The sequence below is a fragment of the Podarcis melisellensis genome (assembly GCF_964234715.1).
Source record: "Podarcis melisellensis genome assembly, chromosome: 2".
In the NCBI taxonomy this organism is placed as follows: domain Eukaryota; kingdom Metazoa; phylum Chordata; class Lepidosauria; order Squamata; family Lacertidae; genus Podarcis; species Podarcis melisellensis.
The window spans coordinates 68,820,369-68,834,559 of NC_138529.1; the positions used below are offsets into that span (position 1 = coordinate 68,820,369).

The 14,191-nt window shown below is 43.4% G+C and overlaps 1 protein-coding gene across 1 annotated transcript in view; it reads right to left on the minus strand.

The window, feature by feature from the left end:
- RHOA (ras homolog family member A) overlaps nt 1-13,118 on the minus strand; it is a 29,970-nt gene extending 16,852 nt beyond the window's left edge. The window contains exon 1 of the mRNA XM_081900405.1: nt 12,964-13,118. The gene's annotated coding sequence lies outside the window, so the exon portion shown is untranslated. The remainder of the gene's footprint in view (nt 1-12,963) is intronic.
- Between the last annotated feature and the right edge of the window lie 1,073 nt (nt 13,119-14,191).

Genomic DNA, 14,191 nt, shown 5'->3' on the forward strand with positions numbered 1-14,191 from the left:
AAGGAAGGAAGTACATGTCTCTCCCTTCTAGCCTCCTGCATGTCTTCAGTTTAGCCTGAATCAAAAGTTCCTGGATAATAGATTCTGTATATTTGGGGGCAGGGAAGGGGGAAGAATCAAGATCCAGGATATGAAGACACAGATACAAATACAATCCCCACTGAAGGGCATCATATTTCTGGATAGTTCCTGTACCAAGATTATAAAATTATATTCTACCACATAGTGTAGTTCCATAACACTATGTAAAACACAGAAGACTAATAGGAAAAAGAATGACCAAAAGGTATATTTAAACTTCTTTTGGAAAAGGAAAGTACCAGCTGCTGCTGCTTGCTACTGTTGCTGCTGCTGCTGCTGCTGCTGCTGCTGCTGCTGCTACTACTACTACTACTACTACTACTACTACTGTATTATTTGTACCCCATCCATCTGGCCGGGCTTCCCTAGCCACTCTATGAACAGTATGTAGTCAGAACATTTAGCGGGGAAAGCCTTTAAGATAGCAGGGGCTACCCTGTGGCCCACCTGCGCCCTCTAGATGCTACTTGACTACAATTCCCATCATGGCTGATAAAGGACTGCTTGTGGGATTGATGGTTGAGCAATATCTGGAGGGCCACAGGCAAGCCACCTGTAGCTTTAATGGAAGGCTGAATTTCTCTTTTCTTTAGGCTGTTTTAATTAGGTGGTGTACACTCTGCACTCAAAAGTAATTTTGAGTCTCAAATATATTTCTGGATTAAATCAGAACCAAAATGAACAACTTCAGCTACAACTTCTAAAAGTCTGACCCGTTTGCAAATTTAGACTGTTTACCCTTATGCATCTTAGTAAGGAATTGGTTACAACTTCTGAAATCTTAGAACAAAGAAAAATCCATTCCAAACACACTGACTTGGGCTCACCTCCAAATATACATAGAACTGAGTCTGTCTCGGCAAAAATGGCTATATAGAAGTAATGAACTCCTGCTTCCAGAATGTTACTGGCAGACAAAGAGCAGTTTGTGTTGTCACAAAATGCAAGTTGTTTGCCAAGAAAACCCATACTAGTGTGATTCAAGCTAAGCAAATACATTTTAAGTATATTTGCTAATTTTGCACATTTTACTCTAAACCAAATATTAGATATTTAATTGCTTTGGCAAGTTAAAATGCTGCAGTGGTAGGAGAGTTATAAGCATCAAGGCTGTGGGGAAATCCCCCCCAAATTGACCCAAGAACCTTCCTTGAGTGTAGTTCCAGCTTATGGCAGTTGCTTCTGCTTGATTTTGGGGGGTCCCCCTCAGTGCCACAGCCCACCCCATTCAGCAGGGCCCTGCTACTCAGTGGAGCATTTTCAGGAGTCTGGACATGTCAGCTTCTGCTAGTCCCATTACACACACTTAAGTCTGGATTGTAACCTATATTTCTCTTAAGGATGAATTCAAATAAAATAAGGTAACTAACATAAAACCAAGCAACCAACCAACTGGATTATAATCAGGGGTAGGGAGACAGGCTGATCTCAAGCAATGCTGCAAATGGAACCAGAACCTAATGGTAGTCATTGGCCTTCTTCAAGTATAACGCTAAAACATGGCTGAGCATTATGAAAACAAGTTGGAACAAATCTCAAACTCTGGCTCCCCTTCCTCCCTGGCACAGTCATAAGGAACTCAGATGCTTTTGCTTCAGCTTGTTACATCATCCAAACCTGAACTGTGGCTAATCTTAACTATGGTTTGCTGAAACAAGTCCACTTTATAAACTGAGGTTTGAAGTTAGCTTGTTTAAACAAACTGTAGTTAAGATTTGTCTGGGTCTGGATGACAAAACAAGCAGACAATAGAACAAGCTGAAGTTAACTTAATATCTAAGCAGAAGCTTCTTGCAGATACGCTGAAGGAGGAGATGGAAGTGCACAAACCAAAAGTTTAGGGTTACATTCAAATGCAGCTACTGGGTGACTATGGATTTTAATATTATGCAAGTCTCCCCCCCCCCAATCTCAAGCTTAGAAGCTGTACATATATTTGAAATGAAAAGTTCTGGATGTCTTTGCCTGAAGCTATTCTAATTCCAAGTTTAGGAATTTGAAGCTCCAATCTGATTTACAATGCATGATGGGTATGATTGAGCTAAAGGTAAAGGTAAAGAAACCCCTGACCATTAGGTCCAGTCGTGGCCGCTTCTGGGGTTGCGGCGCTCATCTTGCTTTATTGGCCGAGGGAGCCAGTGTACAGCTTCCGCGTCATGTGGCCAGCATGACTAAGCCGCTTCTGGCGAACCAGAGCAGTGCATAGAAATGCCGTTTACCTTCCCACCAGAGTGGTACCTTTTTATCTACTTGCACTTTGACGTGCTTTCGAACTGCTAGGTTGGCAGGAGCAGGGACCGAGCAACGGGAGCTCACCCCGCCGTGGGGATTCGAACCGCCGACCTTCTGATTGGCAACTCCCCAATCAGAACCACTGACCTTCTGATTGGGTTTAACCCACAGTGCCACCCGCTTAAAGCAGCATCTAAATGATCCTACTATTAAAATTACTCTGTATACACAAAGTGAATTTTAATCATCAGCTGTTTCCTAACTGGATGGGTCAGCAATGTGAGTAAAATCCTGCAAGCACTCCAGTCAAGCACTTTCATGCCAACTGGAGTCAGGGTCCAGCTGGTAAGCAACACAAGCTTCTTGCTCCAAGGGTACGTTTTCATTTACTTATGTAAAATCAAATCCCAACCAAGCTTCCAGAAAAGTATGGATTTCTGCTACATTAAGAGTATTGGTGGAATTGTATATCTTAGAAACTATTTAATAAACATAAGGTATCAATCAGTTAAACAGAGATATGAAAAATTAAAGCACTTCAATTTGTTTGCAAGATTCCCCGTATATGAAAGAACTAGCATTTTTGGAGACAGATGTTTTGAAAGAACTTCCAATGCTTGAGAGATCTGCAATACTATTATTAACCACTGATGACCACCTTATGGTTGAAATGCATTCAGCAGCTGGGGGGGGGGGGTTCAATCTTCATTGGACCCAACATATTCTGGTAATTTATATTATGCTGAAGTGATTTAAGTAGTCATATATACAAGTAAAGGAACTTAAAGAGTTTTTATAGTTGTTTTTAAGGATAATAAAGTTGCAGAAAAAAATACTAATTATCTGGTATTTAAGTGAACTTACTGGCCACCCTTCTGTCGGTGCTCTGGTACTTAAATCAACTTATTAGTCAACCTTAATTTTTTATCACAGTCAATTCCTCCTAAGTCTTCTGTTTTAGAAAAAAGAGACAGGAGTATTATACCATTCTGGGCTTCTGGAAAAGATAGAAGCAATGCGGGTCTCTTGTCACTTTTGCTTTTTCCACAGCTCAGTACAAAATACATCCATATCCCAACTCAGAAGAGAAAAAGGCAGGTCAAGCTGAGACGTTCAAGCTGAGAAGAGTCCCTGATCCTTGGCAAGCAGATTTGTGAAAACTTGCATAAGACTGTATTTTGAAAAGGCAGTTCTAGTCATTTTTCTTTGTTCCTTTTCAGTTTTTACAAGGTTCAGTGCCAATTTATTTCATCACACCTACAGAATTATGAAAGGTAGAAATATTAATGAAAACACCAAGTTAAGGGGAAGAATATCTGTGATAAAAATGAGTGTATTACCAAGGATGTCTTTCTATTTGACTCAATACCTGTGGTCAGGGGGGCAGGACACTTTAAACAATGGCAAAAAGATATTTCCAAATTTGTCTGGCGGGGGGATCTGGAATTAAATATAAATTGTTAACAGATGCTAAAGAAAGGGGCGGATTCTCCCTGCCAGATCTGAAACTGTACTATGAGGTGTCCTGCCTTTGCTGGTTATGGGAATGGAATACAGACCTAATAGATTTGGAAGGACATGGCAACAGATTTGGGTGGCATGCTTATTTATGGTATGGAAAAACAAAGGTATACAAGGGATTCCTGAACCACATTGTAAGGAAATCAATTTATGAAGTATGGGGAAAGTATAAAAACTTGTTGGAAACTAAAACACCATGGTGGCTCTCCCCATTAGAAGTGATATCTATTAGAAATGTAAATATGAAAGATGGTTGGGCGACATATAAAGAATTGTTAATGGAGGTGGAAAACCAATTAAAACTAAAAGAGTTCAATGAAGTAAGGTATATGTTATCAGACTGGTTACAACACCATCAACTGAATGATATATTCAGTTTAGATAAAGGTGTGTGTTTTGGAAAAGAACCCTCAAGGTTTGAAAAAAGATTTATTAGACAATAACAAAAAACTGTTATCAAAAATGTATAAATCAATGTTGGAATGGGAGACAAAGGACAAAGAAGTTAAAGTGGTTATGATACATTGGGCAAAGGATGTGGGGTATAATATACCATTAAATCAATGGGAAAAGTTATGGAAAGAGGATTTAAAATTTACAGCTTGCTGTTCGCTGAAAGAAAATTATATGAAGATGATGTACTGAATGTATCCGAGTCCAACAAAATCAGCAAAAATGTATAAAAGTACATAAAATGTATGTTGGAAGTGTAAGGAAAAGGAAGGTACTTTTTATCATATGTGGTGGACCTGTAGAAAAGTAAGAGACTTCTGGGAAATGATATATAATGAACTGAAAAGATGTTTAAAATAACTTTTGTCAAAAAACCAGAAGCCTTTTTACTTGAATTAACAGGGGATGGAATACCAAGGGACTTAAAAAGACTGTTTATGTACACAACAACGGCCGCCAGAATATTACTTTCCCAGAAATGGAAAGAGGAGAAGGTACCAACAAAAGAAGAATGGATAATTAAGATGATGGATTATGCCAAAATGGCAAAGATGACCATGAAGACCAGCGTTCAAGATGAGAAAAAGTTTCAGCAAGAATGCAAGATATTTATAGACCGGGGATGTCTAATCAGTAGATCACGACCTACCAGTAGATTCCTGGCTGATCCTGGTAGATCGCAGGATCCTTATTGTGTACAAAAAGTTATGGGGGGAAAGCTAAAACTCTGTGCAATCCTGCCCCTGCAAAAAGCTCAACAACTCTGGGCACTCCACCCACCCTACGCACACTCCTCCTCCTTCCAATGACAATGGGTAGATCACTGCCAGTTTTTGGGGAGTTGGACATGCCTGCTATAGACTATTTAAAAGACTACTGTAAATATAGTAAAATGTTAGCAGGTTTGATACAACATTTATGTAATTATACAATTGGAAATTAAGATAAATAAGAGGGAAAACAAAGTTTGGAGAAATAAAATGAGATGCAAGAAATTATGGGGGAGGAAATTCAGTTGGAATTCAGTTCAGGGGCGGGGGGGAATCTATACTATATTCTTGGAAAATCATTGAATATATGAATAATTGTGATGATAAAATCTGAAAAATAAAATATTTTTTAAAAAAGAAAACACCGAGTCACACTTCATTATTAAACCAATTACACTGAAACAAAAACAAAGGAAGTCATCTTACAGACTTGAAGTGCTAGAAATGTACTGCCAGTGTCATATCCAAATACTAAGCTTTACAGAATTAGACGGAATCTCAAGATACCATATTGGCAATTTTTAATGTTGGAAAGTTGAAGTTCGCTACTAAGTTTTTAAAGCAACCAATTATGAAGAGTTTAATCATAAAGGCTACAGAAAAGAACTGTAAACATCTCAACACCTACAGATCAAAAGCTTAGCATTTCTTAAGATGAAAGTAATATTAATTTGTGGCCAAAATTCACAGGAGTATTAACACTACTTGAGGAACAACACTTTACGATGCAGGGCTGGAAAACAAATGCCTTGATGCCCAACTTGCCTGAGTGCAAGTGCGTTCAGTTCAAGTGGACCACACTGGCACTACACTATGCCTGCAGAATGCCGAACAGTCCTTGCACCAAGCTAAGAATCTGTAATCCATGGAGTATCTCTGCAAACTGGGTGAAGGGGCATTAAAATGGCAAATACTATTCAATGTTAGCAAGTCTAAAGTGACCTAGATTAGGGTAAAAACCCTTAACTTGACATATATGCTAATGTGGTCTCAACAGATGGTGAGTGACCACGAAAGAGATGTTGAGGTCATAGTGGATTTGGTGCATCAACAGTGAAACAAGTGAATTCCATGTTAGGGATAATTAGGAAAGGGACTGAAAATAAAAATGCCAATATTATAATACCATTATACAAATCAATGGTGCGACCATACTTGGAGTACAGTGGTACCTTGGGTTACAGACGCTTCAGGTTACAGACTCTGCTAACCCAGAAATAGTACCTCGGGTTAAGAACTTTGCTTCAGGAATGAGAACAGAAATCACACGGCAAAAGCACGATGGCCCCATTAGCTAAAGTGGTACCTCAGGTTAAGGAATGGACCTCCAGAACGAATTAAGTTCTTAACCCACGGTACCACTGTACTCTGTACAGTTCTGGTAAATGCACCTCAAAAAGGATACTGTAGAGTGGGGAAAAGTGCAGAACAGGGTAATCAAAGTCATCAAGGCAGAGGAGCAACTCTCAAATTGTTGAGCTTTTTTTTTTACAATTTTACCCCGAAGTTGCTGATCTTTTTTAGGATTGAATTTTTTTAAAGGATTTAACCCCAAAGTTGCTGAGCTTTTTAAAAGGGTTTTACCCCAGGACATATACTGCCACGGGGGCCGGATTAAATTGACTGGCAGGCCAGATTAGGCCCCCGAAACAGACTTTGGAGATGCCTGCTCTAAACAGTTTGGGACCACACTACTCCGGGGACCACCTACATCTGATTGAGCCTGTCTGGGCATTATGATCCGCCTCAGAGGCTTTCTTGTAAGGTCAATTGATCAGTAGGAACTTTTCAATGCTGGCCCTCAAATTGTGAAACTTTCTACACAGTTGTTCCCAACACTACAAACTTTTCACAGTACTTTAAAAATCTATGTCTGGCTAGTTTAAGGTGCATAGTTCTTTTTAAAATATCTGCAGATTATTATTGTGTATTGAGAAGCTAGATTTAAAAAGCTAAGTGGATTAATTGCTATACATTGAAATATATATTTTCAACAACAACAACAACAATTTTCTTCTATACTTGTACAGTACACACAATGCTGGCAGAAGCAGGTAAAAACAGCATAATTAGATAACTAATTGCATCATGTGTGAATAAGTCAGAAAATAAGTCAGAAATTAACCTTCTGAGAAAATTCATTTGGTGATTCCAAGGGAACACACCTCCCTTATGATTGTTCCATTTGATTCTATCTCAAAACATCTCGAGTCCAAAATTGCAAAGAAAGAACTAAGAGATGGTTAAGAGAACAAAAGGGAGCTCTCATTCACTGAACTGATAGAGCCTGCCTCCTCTGCAGAAGTTAAGGAGTCTTGAGAGGATGATGGTCCCCAAGCATAACCTTCAATGTCCACATGCCTCTTTCTGGTTGTGTAGAAAATATCACCTGTAGAAGTGTGATATGTGGATCCAATATGAGATAAGTTGCAAAAAAATAAATAAATGGAAAAAAGAGTGCTTTCACCTCAAGTGATCTTTAGAGGCTTGTCCCAACTATGAACTGTTTTCTCCTTACACCTTTAACTGTGCAATTAACAGTAGATGCATTATTTCTAATTGTGGGTATTCAACTTTCAGTTCCGCAAAATGAAATAATTGCTCTGTTGGAAGGCATTGAGAATGGACTTTTAAAAATGACCAAATCAAATTTTCTACAACAGTAATCAGTGACAGAACTCATTTCATGAGAAGCATTACAAACATCAAACACATCTGAAGGTGCAATTTCTACTGATTTAGTGAAATTCTAAAGGGTACTAGGGCAGTACCAGTGACCAGCTGAGAAAAAATCATATTCAAGGCCAGTTTACCTATGTGAAAGGTTTTTTTTTTCATTCCAAAATATGTAATTTAGATACTCTAAATCCTTCTAATTGACAATTAAAAAGCAACTGGGTGAGGGATAAAATGTATGCACCCTCCCTGCAAAAAAGTACTGGAGCACAAGAGGCTCAAGATAATACTGTAAAGACAGGCTTGTAGATCATATGGACAGATCTTGAAACATTTAAACAAAGCAATAATATACATGAAGTATGTGTGGAAATGTTTTAGTCAAAGCCATAGATAATAATAATAATAATTGTCACGGCCACCCAGGACGGGTCCCAGCTCACAAGAGACCTCACTCCGTTGCAGTTTATTTACAGGAAAAGTTTATTGAAGATTTCTGCTTCTCGTACAGTTCAGCATCGTGGCCGTACGTCTGTCACGTTAGACCGCTGAAGTCCCCTCTGACTCCTCCCCTCTTCCACACCAACTTAATAGCCTGGCTCTAGACCACCTCTTCCTCTCCTTTCTTTTCCGCAGGGTCTTCCTGCCCCCCTGGGTTCCCTCTCTCCGTGACTCGCCTGAGGCTGAATCCTCTGCCGCCTCTTCCCCCCTCCTTCTGGCTTTAGGGCCGGGCTCCTCCCCTGAGCTCTCTCCACTTCCGCGCGCCTCTACGTTTGAACTTGGCGCGCGTACGTTGCTGCTGACCTTTCTTTCGACCGCTACACCACCCCTTGTTCTGCTCTCCACCCTTTCCGGCTGAACACCTTGCTCCAACCCCCTTTCTCTGTTCTCTCCTAATCCTGCTCCCTCCGAGAGGCTGACGACTCCACCCCCTTTACTCCGTTCCGGCTGAGACGCCTCTTGCTGCGTCTGTCTTCCACTGGGCTCCTCTCCGCTTCTCCCTTCTCCTCCCTTTTGCTTGATTAAGGTAACCCCCTTTTGAGAATCCTCTGACTCGCTGCTCAGACTCGTGGATTCCCTCAGAATTCCGTCATCTTCTTCCTCATCCTTCTGCCCCTCCTCCCACTCGCTCTCCGTCTCCTCTGTCATCTCCTCCTCTCTCCCAGAAACCCTGACAATAATAATAATAATAATAATAATAATAATAATAATAATAATTTATTATTTATACCCCGCCCATCTGGCTGAGTTTCCCCAGCCACTCTGGGCGGCTCCCAATCAGTGTTAAAAACAGTACAGCATTACATATTAAAAACTTCCCTGAACAGGGCTGCCTTAAGATGTTTTCTGAATGTCAGGTAATTCTTTATCTCTTTGACATCTGATGGGAGGGCATTCCACAGGGCGGGCGCCACTACCGAGAAGGCCCTCTGTCTGGTTCCCTGTAGCCTCACTTCTCGCAATGACGGAACCGCCAGAAGGCCCTCGGCACTGGATCTCAGTGTCCGGGCTGAACGATGGGGGTGGAGACGCTCCTTCAGGTATACAGGACCGAGGCCGTTTAGGGCTTTAAAGGTCAGCACCAACACTTTGAATCGTGCTCGGAAACGTACTGGGAGCCAGTGCAGATCTCTCAGAACCGGTGTTATGTGGTCCCGGCGGCCACTCCCAGTCACCAGTCTAGCTGCCGCATTCTGGATTAATTGCAGTTTCCGGGTCACCTTCAAAGGTAGCCCCACGTAGAGCGCGTTGCAGTAGTCCAAGCGTGAGATAACTAGAGCATGCACCACTCTGGCGAGACAGTCCGCGGGGAGGTAGGGTCTTAGCCTGCGTACCAGGTGGAGCTGGTAGACAGCTGCCCTGGACACAGAGTTAACCTGCGCCTCCATGGACAGCTGTGAGTCCAAAATGACTCCCAGGCTGCGCACCTGGTCCTTCAGGGGCACAGTTACCCATTCAGGACCAGGGAATCCTCCACACCTGCCCGCCTCCTGTCCCCCAAAAACAGTACTTCTGTCTTGTCAGGATTCAACCTCAATCTGTTAGCCGCCATCCAACCTCCAACCGCCTCCAGGCACTCACACAGGACCTTCACCGCCTTCACTGGTTCTGATTTAAAGGAGAGGTAGAGCTGGGTGTCATCTGCATACTGATGAACACCCAGTCCAAACCCCCTGATGATCTCTCCCAGCGGCTTCATATAGATATTAAAAAGCATGGGGGAGAGGACAGAACCCTGAGGCACCCCACAAGTGAGAGCCCAGGGGTCTGAACACTCACCCCCCACCACCACTTTCTGGACACGGCCCAGGAGGAAGGAGCGGAACCACTGTATGACAGTGCCCCCATAGATTAGTTTGCTGGCTACTTTTCAGGAAAATAAGGAGAGAGCAAATAGCAAGCTTGCAATATTCAATCCAAGGAAGTATGGATGAAAGTAGAGTTTGTGACAGCAATAAAGTAGGCTGGTTCACTGGGTAGAGAAGACAGTGCTTGAGAAGAACTTCTGCTGGGAAAAGGGCACAAATCCTTATTGATCACTGTTACAATTGCAAGTGTTTAAGCAGATTCATTAAATCAAAACAAGCATAATACACTATGCATGTAAAGAATTGAATGGTAATTTTCATGTAGTATTCCAGGTGTGGGAAACCTTTGGTTCTCCAGATGCTGCTGAACTACAACCCCAGCAAGCATGGCCAATGGTCAGGAAGGATGAGAGATGGAGTCCAGCAGCATCTGGACAGCCAAAGGTTCCCTACACCTATAGTATGCTATTGGAAAGGGAAGGGAAAAAAAACCACATTTTCAGTTACTGTACTTTCATTGTTTATCATAACACTTTAAGCCAGACAGAAATTCCTAATTATATAGTGGCAACCAAGCCCAACATACTCTAGCAATTTGTAGGTAATTTGAGTACAACTTCTCAATCTTTCCTACCCTTTGAAACATTTCAGACACAGAATATTGCATAAACGTTTCCTCTTCCTAGCTATGCTTACACAGCCCTCCCACTGCAGTGTTAAACCTACAGCATTACCATAGCAACCCCACCAATCACAACAGTTACTTTAGAGTCCATAAATATTATTTGACAGGTGGCTATCAGGAAAAGATATTAACCTACAGAATGTGGAATGGGCTATATAAGAATATGAATGCTGATCACTAATTGTCTGCTACTTCTAGAGTAAATATTGCTACAGGAAGCATTACAGGCCACTGCTACTAATTTGGTTATTTATTCACACCTAGTGGGTTGGGTCTTTGGCTGCATTACCAAACTGATCTATTCTTCCAGACTAAAATGTAAGACAGGTTAGATACAGAAAAGGTTTCAAAACCTGCTGTATATTCTACAAGTGTTGAATCATATTGTTAACGACACCAGAGAGCTAGAACAGCATAACATTGAGTATTTAGGGGGTTGTTGTTGTTGTTTACTACATTGAGCTGGATTGAATTAACCTGGTAGCCTAAGACCTCCTAGTGCAATGGAGCCCTTCACCTTCTCCCACAATCTGCTCTGAATACCTAAAACCTCTAGAACAGCACACGGGGAGGAGATGTTCTACCTGCCAAGCAGTGCTTGCACTGACAGAATGATCATATTACCGTAGTGGGTCATTGAATTCCACCCATTATTATTATTATTGTTGCAAAGATAAATTGCTCCCTATAATTCTAACCAAAAAAGGGTCAACACTATAATTTTATTACTACATTTTTACACCACCCTTTTTCCAAGAGAAGGGCCTCTGCTTTCGGCCTCACATACACCCTGTGAGGTAGGTTTAAGTTGAGAGATAATGACTGACCAACATCATGCAATGAGCTTCATGAAAGAGTAGACATTTGAACCCACTCAGCATTGGATTATATAAAAACATTCTGCTAAAAAATTTGAGAAGACCTGCCAATTTAGCCATCAACACGCTTAGATGGCCTTGGGCAAGTCACTGTCCTCTTGGCTTGAACTCCATCTGCAGTATGAGAAACTGATACTGGTCTGCCTTACAGGGCTATCACAAGGATTACTGAAACGTATGTGTTATATATTACGGATTGACCCACCATGCTGAAAATACACATTAAGAACAGATCCCAAATAATTAGCGAAAGTTATTTCAAAATAAATTGTAAAGGAAATTTGGGTCTGATTAGTGACTCTTGAGGGTGACTGTACATTTGAGAAAAAACCTGTTTGGCTTCAGCTGCAATTCGCATCAGGTCACATCAACCCCTTGCATTGTTTGTCTTATGAGGCAATCAGTTAAGTTCATGTAAAGAAGCCTCTACAAACAAACAAAAACCAAGAACAAAACTGAAGTTGATGATGCGACAGAATGCTACCAGGATGAAAATCTAAATCAGCAGCAAATATGGAAGTTAACTGCATGCTTCTAGTACATTATTCAGCAAAACACAACGTTATTCAGTCACACAGCGTGTCTTCTCCATTTGGGCCTCCTATTATGATCTGAGAACACCCACACACTTCTGGAGAAGAAACCCTTACAAAGATTCAGCGCCGGGGCTACACCACTACACAGCCCAGAGGCTCTGCGAAATCTAAAACCCAGCGCTGCACATTCGGGCACTTTTCATGGTATTTTCAAGAGTTATTTTTGCTTAAAAAAAAAGAACGCCAAGGCCGCCGAGGAGGGAAAAGAGCAGCTCGACAAACAAGAGAGGAAACACCACCCTCCCTTCCTCCACCCCAAACAATCGACAGAAACTTATGTTTTAAAGCTAAAGGAGGGCCGCCGTGGGGAGCCCCCGCCTGGCATCCCCGCTAGGCTCACCTGGAGACCCGCCACCCGCTTGGAACAGGCAGTTCCCGAACTCCACCCAAAGGGGGAAGGCGGCGGCTGAGCCACCTCCTCTCGCACCAGGAAAATAAAAGGCTCGGGCGGCCCCGTCACCCACAGACAGCGGGAGGCTCCCCTCCCGCTCCCCCCACCCCCACCCCGCCTTAGCTTGTGGCCACGAGCCCCTCGGCCGCCCACGTAGTGTGTGTGTGTGTGTGTGGGCACTTCCTACTCTAACCGCCTCACCAGGAAGAGCGCAGGAAATTCCCGCTCCCTTAGTGGCCACTGGCTGTCGGGTGGGGCAGGCCGCACAGGGAGCGGCCACGCAGGGCCAGGAGCCTCTCCGCTCCCGCGTTCCTCGCCGCCCGCCGCCCTCGCCCCCTTCGCTGACCCCGCGGCCTCTCCGACTCCTCTACCTGAAAGGGCTCCTCCGCTGCGTCTCCCCGGCGCTGCTTCCTTTCTCCTTCTACGGGCCCAAACTCCGGCAGCGGCTGAGGAGGAACGGAAACCGGCGGGGCGGGTCGAGCCGAGAGGAAAGCGCGTTCACGCTCTCATACAAAAAAACGCGACGTGCGCGTTCCCGCCCCTTCGCGTCTCGGCGGCCAATCGGCGGCCGCGGCGCGGGGGCTGCTGGGAGGAGGCGCTATAAAAGGACGCAATCTATTTGTGAACAGGCTCTTAACTTTCCCGACGGCGTCGAAGGAGGAAGCCTGGAGGGGCGGGGGGGGGGGCGGTGAGGGAGCCGGGACTGGGTGTGCGCATGTTTACGTGCAGCGGAGGTAAAGCAGGAGTCAAGGCCGCGCCTCCTCCTACCTTCACCTGCGTCCGCACGGGCTGAGGTGTTTGGGCTGGGCTAGGCGAGCAGGAAGGAGTTCAGGAAAAACAGGGCCGGGCGTGTGACGGGCACCTGCCGTGGCGCGCATATCGGGAAAAAGAGCAATCGCAGGATGAGCCCCTTCCTTCGAGAATTTGTCCTTTGCTTTTTCTGAGTCTACGGTTGCCCCACAACGGGGGTGCGTGGGGGGAAAGAAACAAGTTGCCCCACGGCGAGAGGGTAGAGAGTTCTTCAAAGGTCGGGCGTTCCTCTTCGTTTGCCTTTTGTTCTTGTTTGGTCTTAAATCACTGCAGAAACCTGGAACCCCTTTTGCCGATGATGATGATATTAGTAATAATAATTTATTATTTATACCCCAGTCACGCTGGGTGGCTTCCAACAGAATATTAATAGTAATAATAAAAAGTGATAAAACATCAAACTTCCCTAAAAGATAACTGCGGAATGGTTGCCTGCCACAAGGGATGTTGGCTTTGTTGTCCTCGCCCATCTTCAAAACATTGCAAAAAGCTTAGTCCTGGACCCCTCTCTCCGCCTGGCAACTTGTCCTATCCCCTCTCCCGTGGAATATAAAGCGAGTTCACCAGAGTTATTTACTGTCAAAGCCATAAGAAACTGTCTTAGAGAAATTCAGACCATTGCCTGTACCAGGAATCAGGATGAGCAACTTAGGCCCCGGGCCAAATGGGCTCTTCCCTGTACTACATCTCTCTCGAACCCCACTTGGCACTCTCCTTGAATGCCTTTTCCTTGACTGGAATGTGTCCCTGAACTTTGATAATGTCTCCAGCTTGCCTTGATGAAAGAGA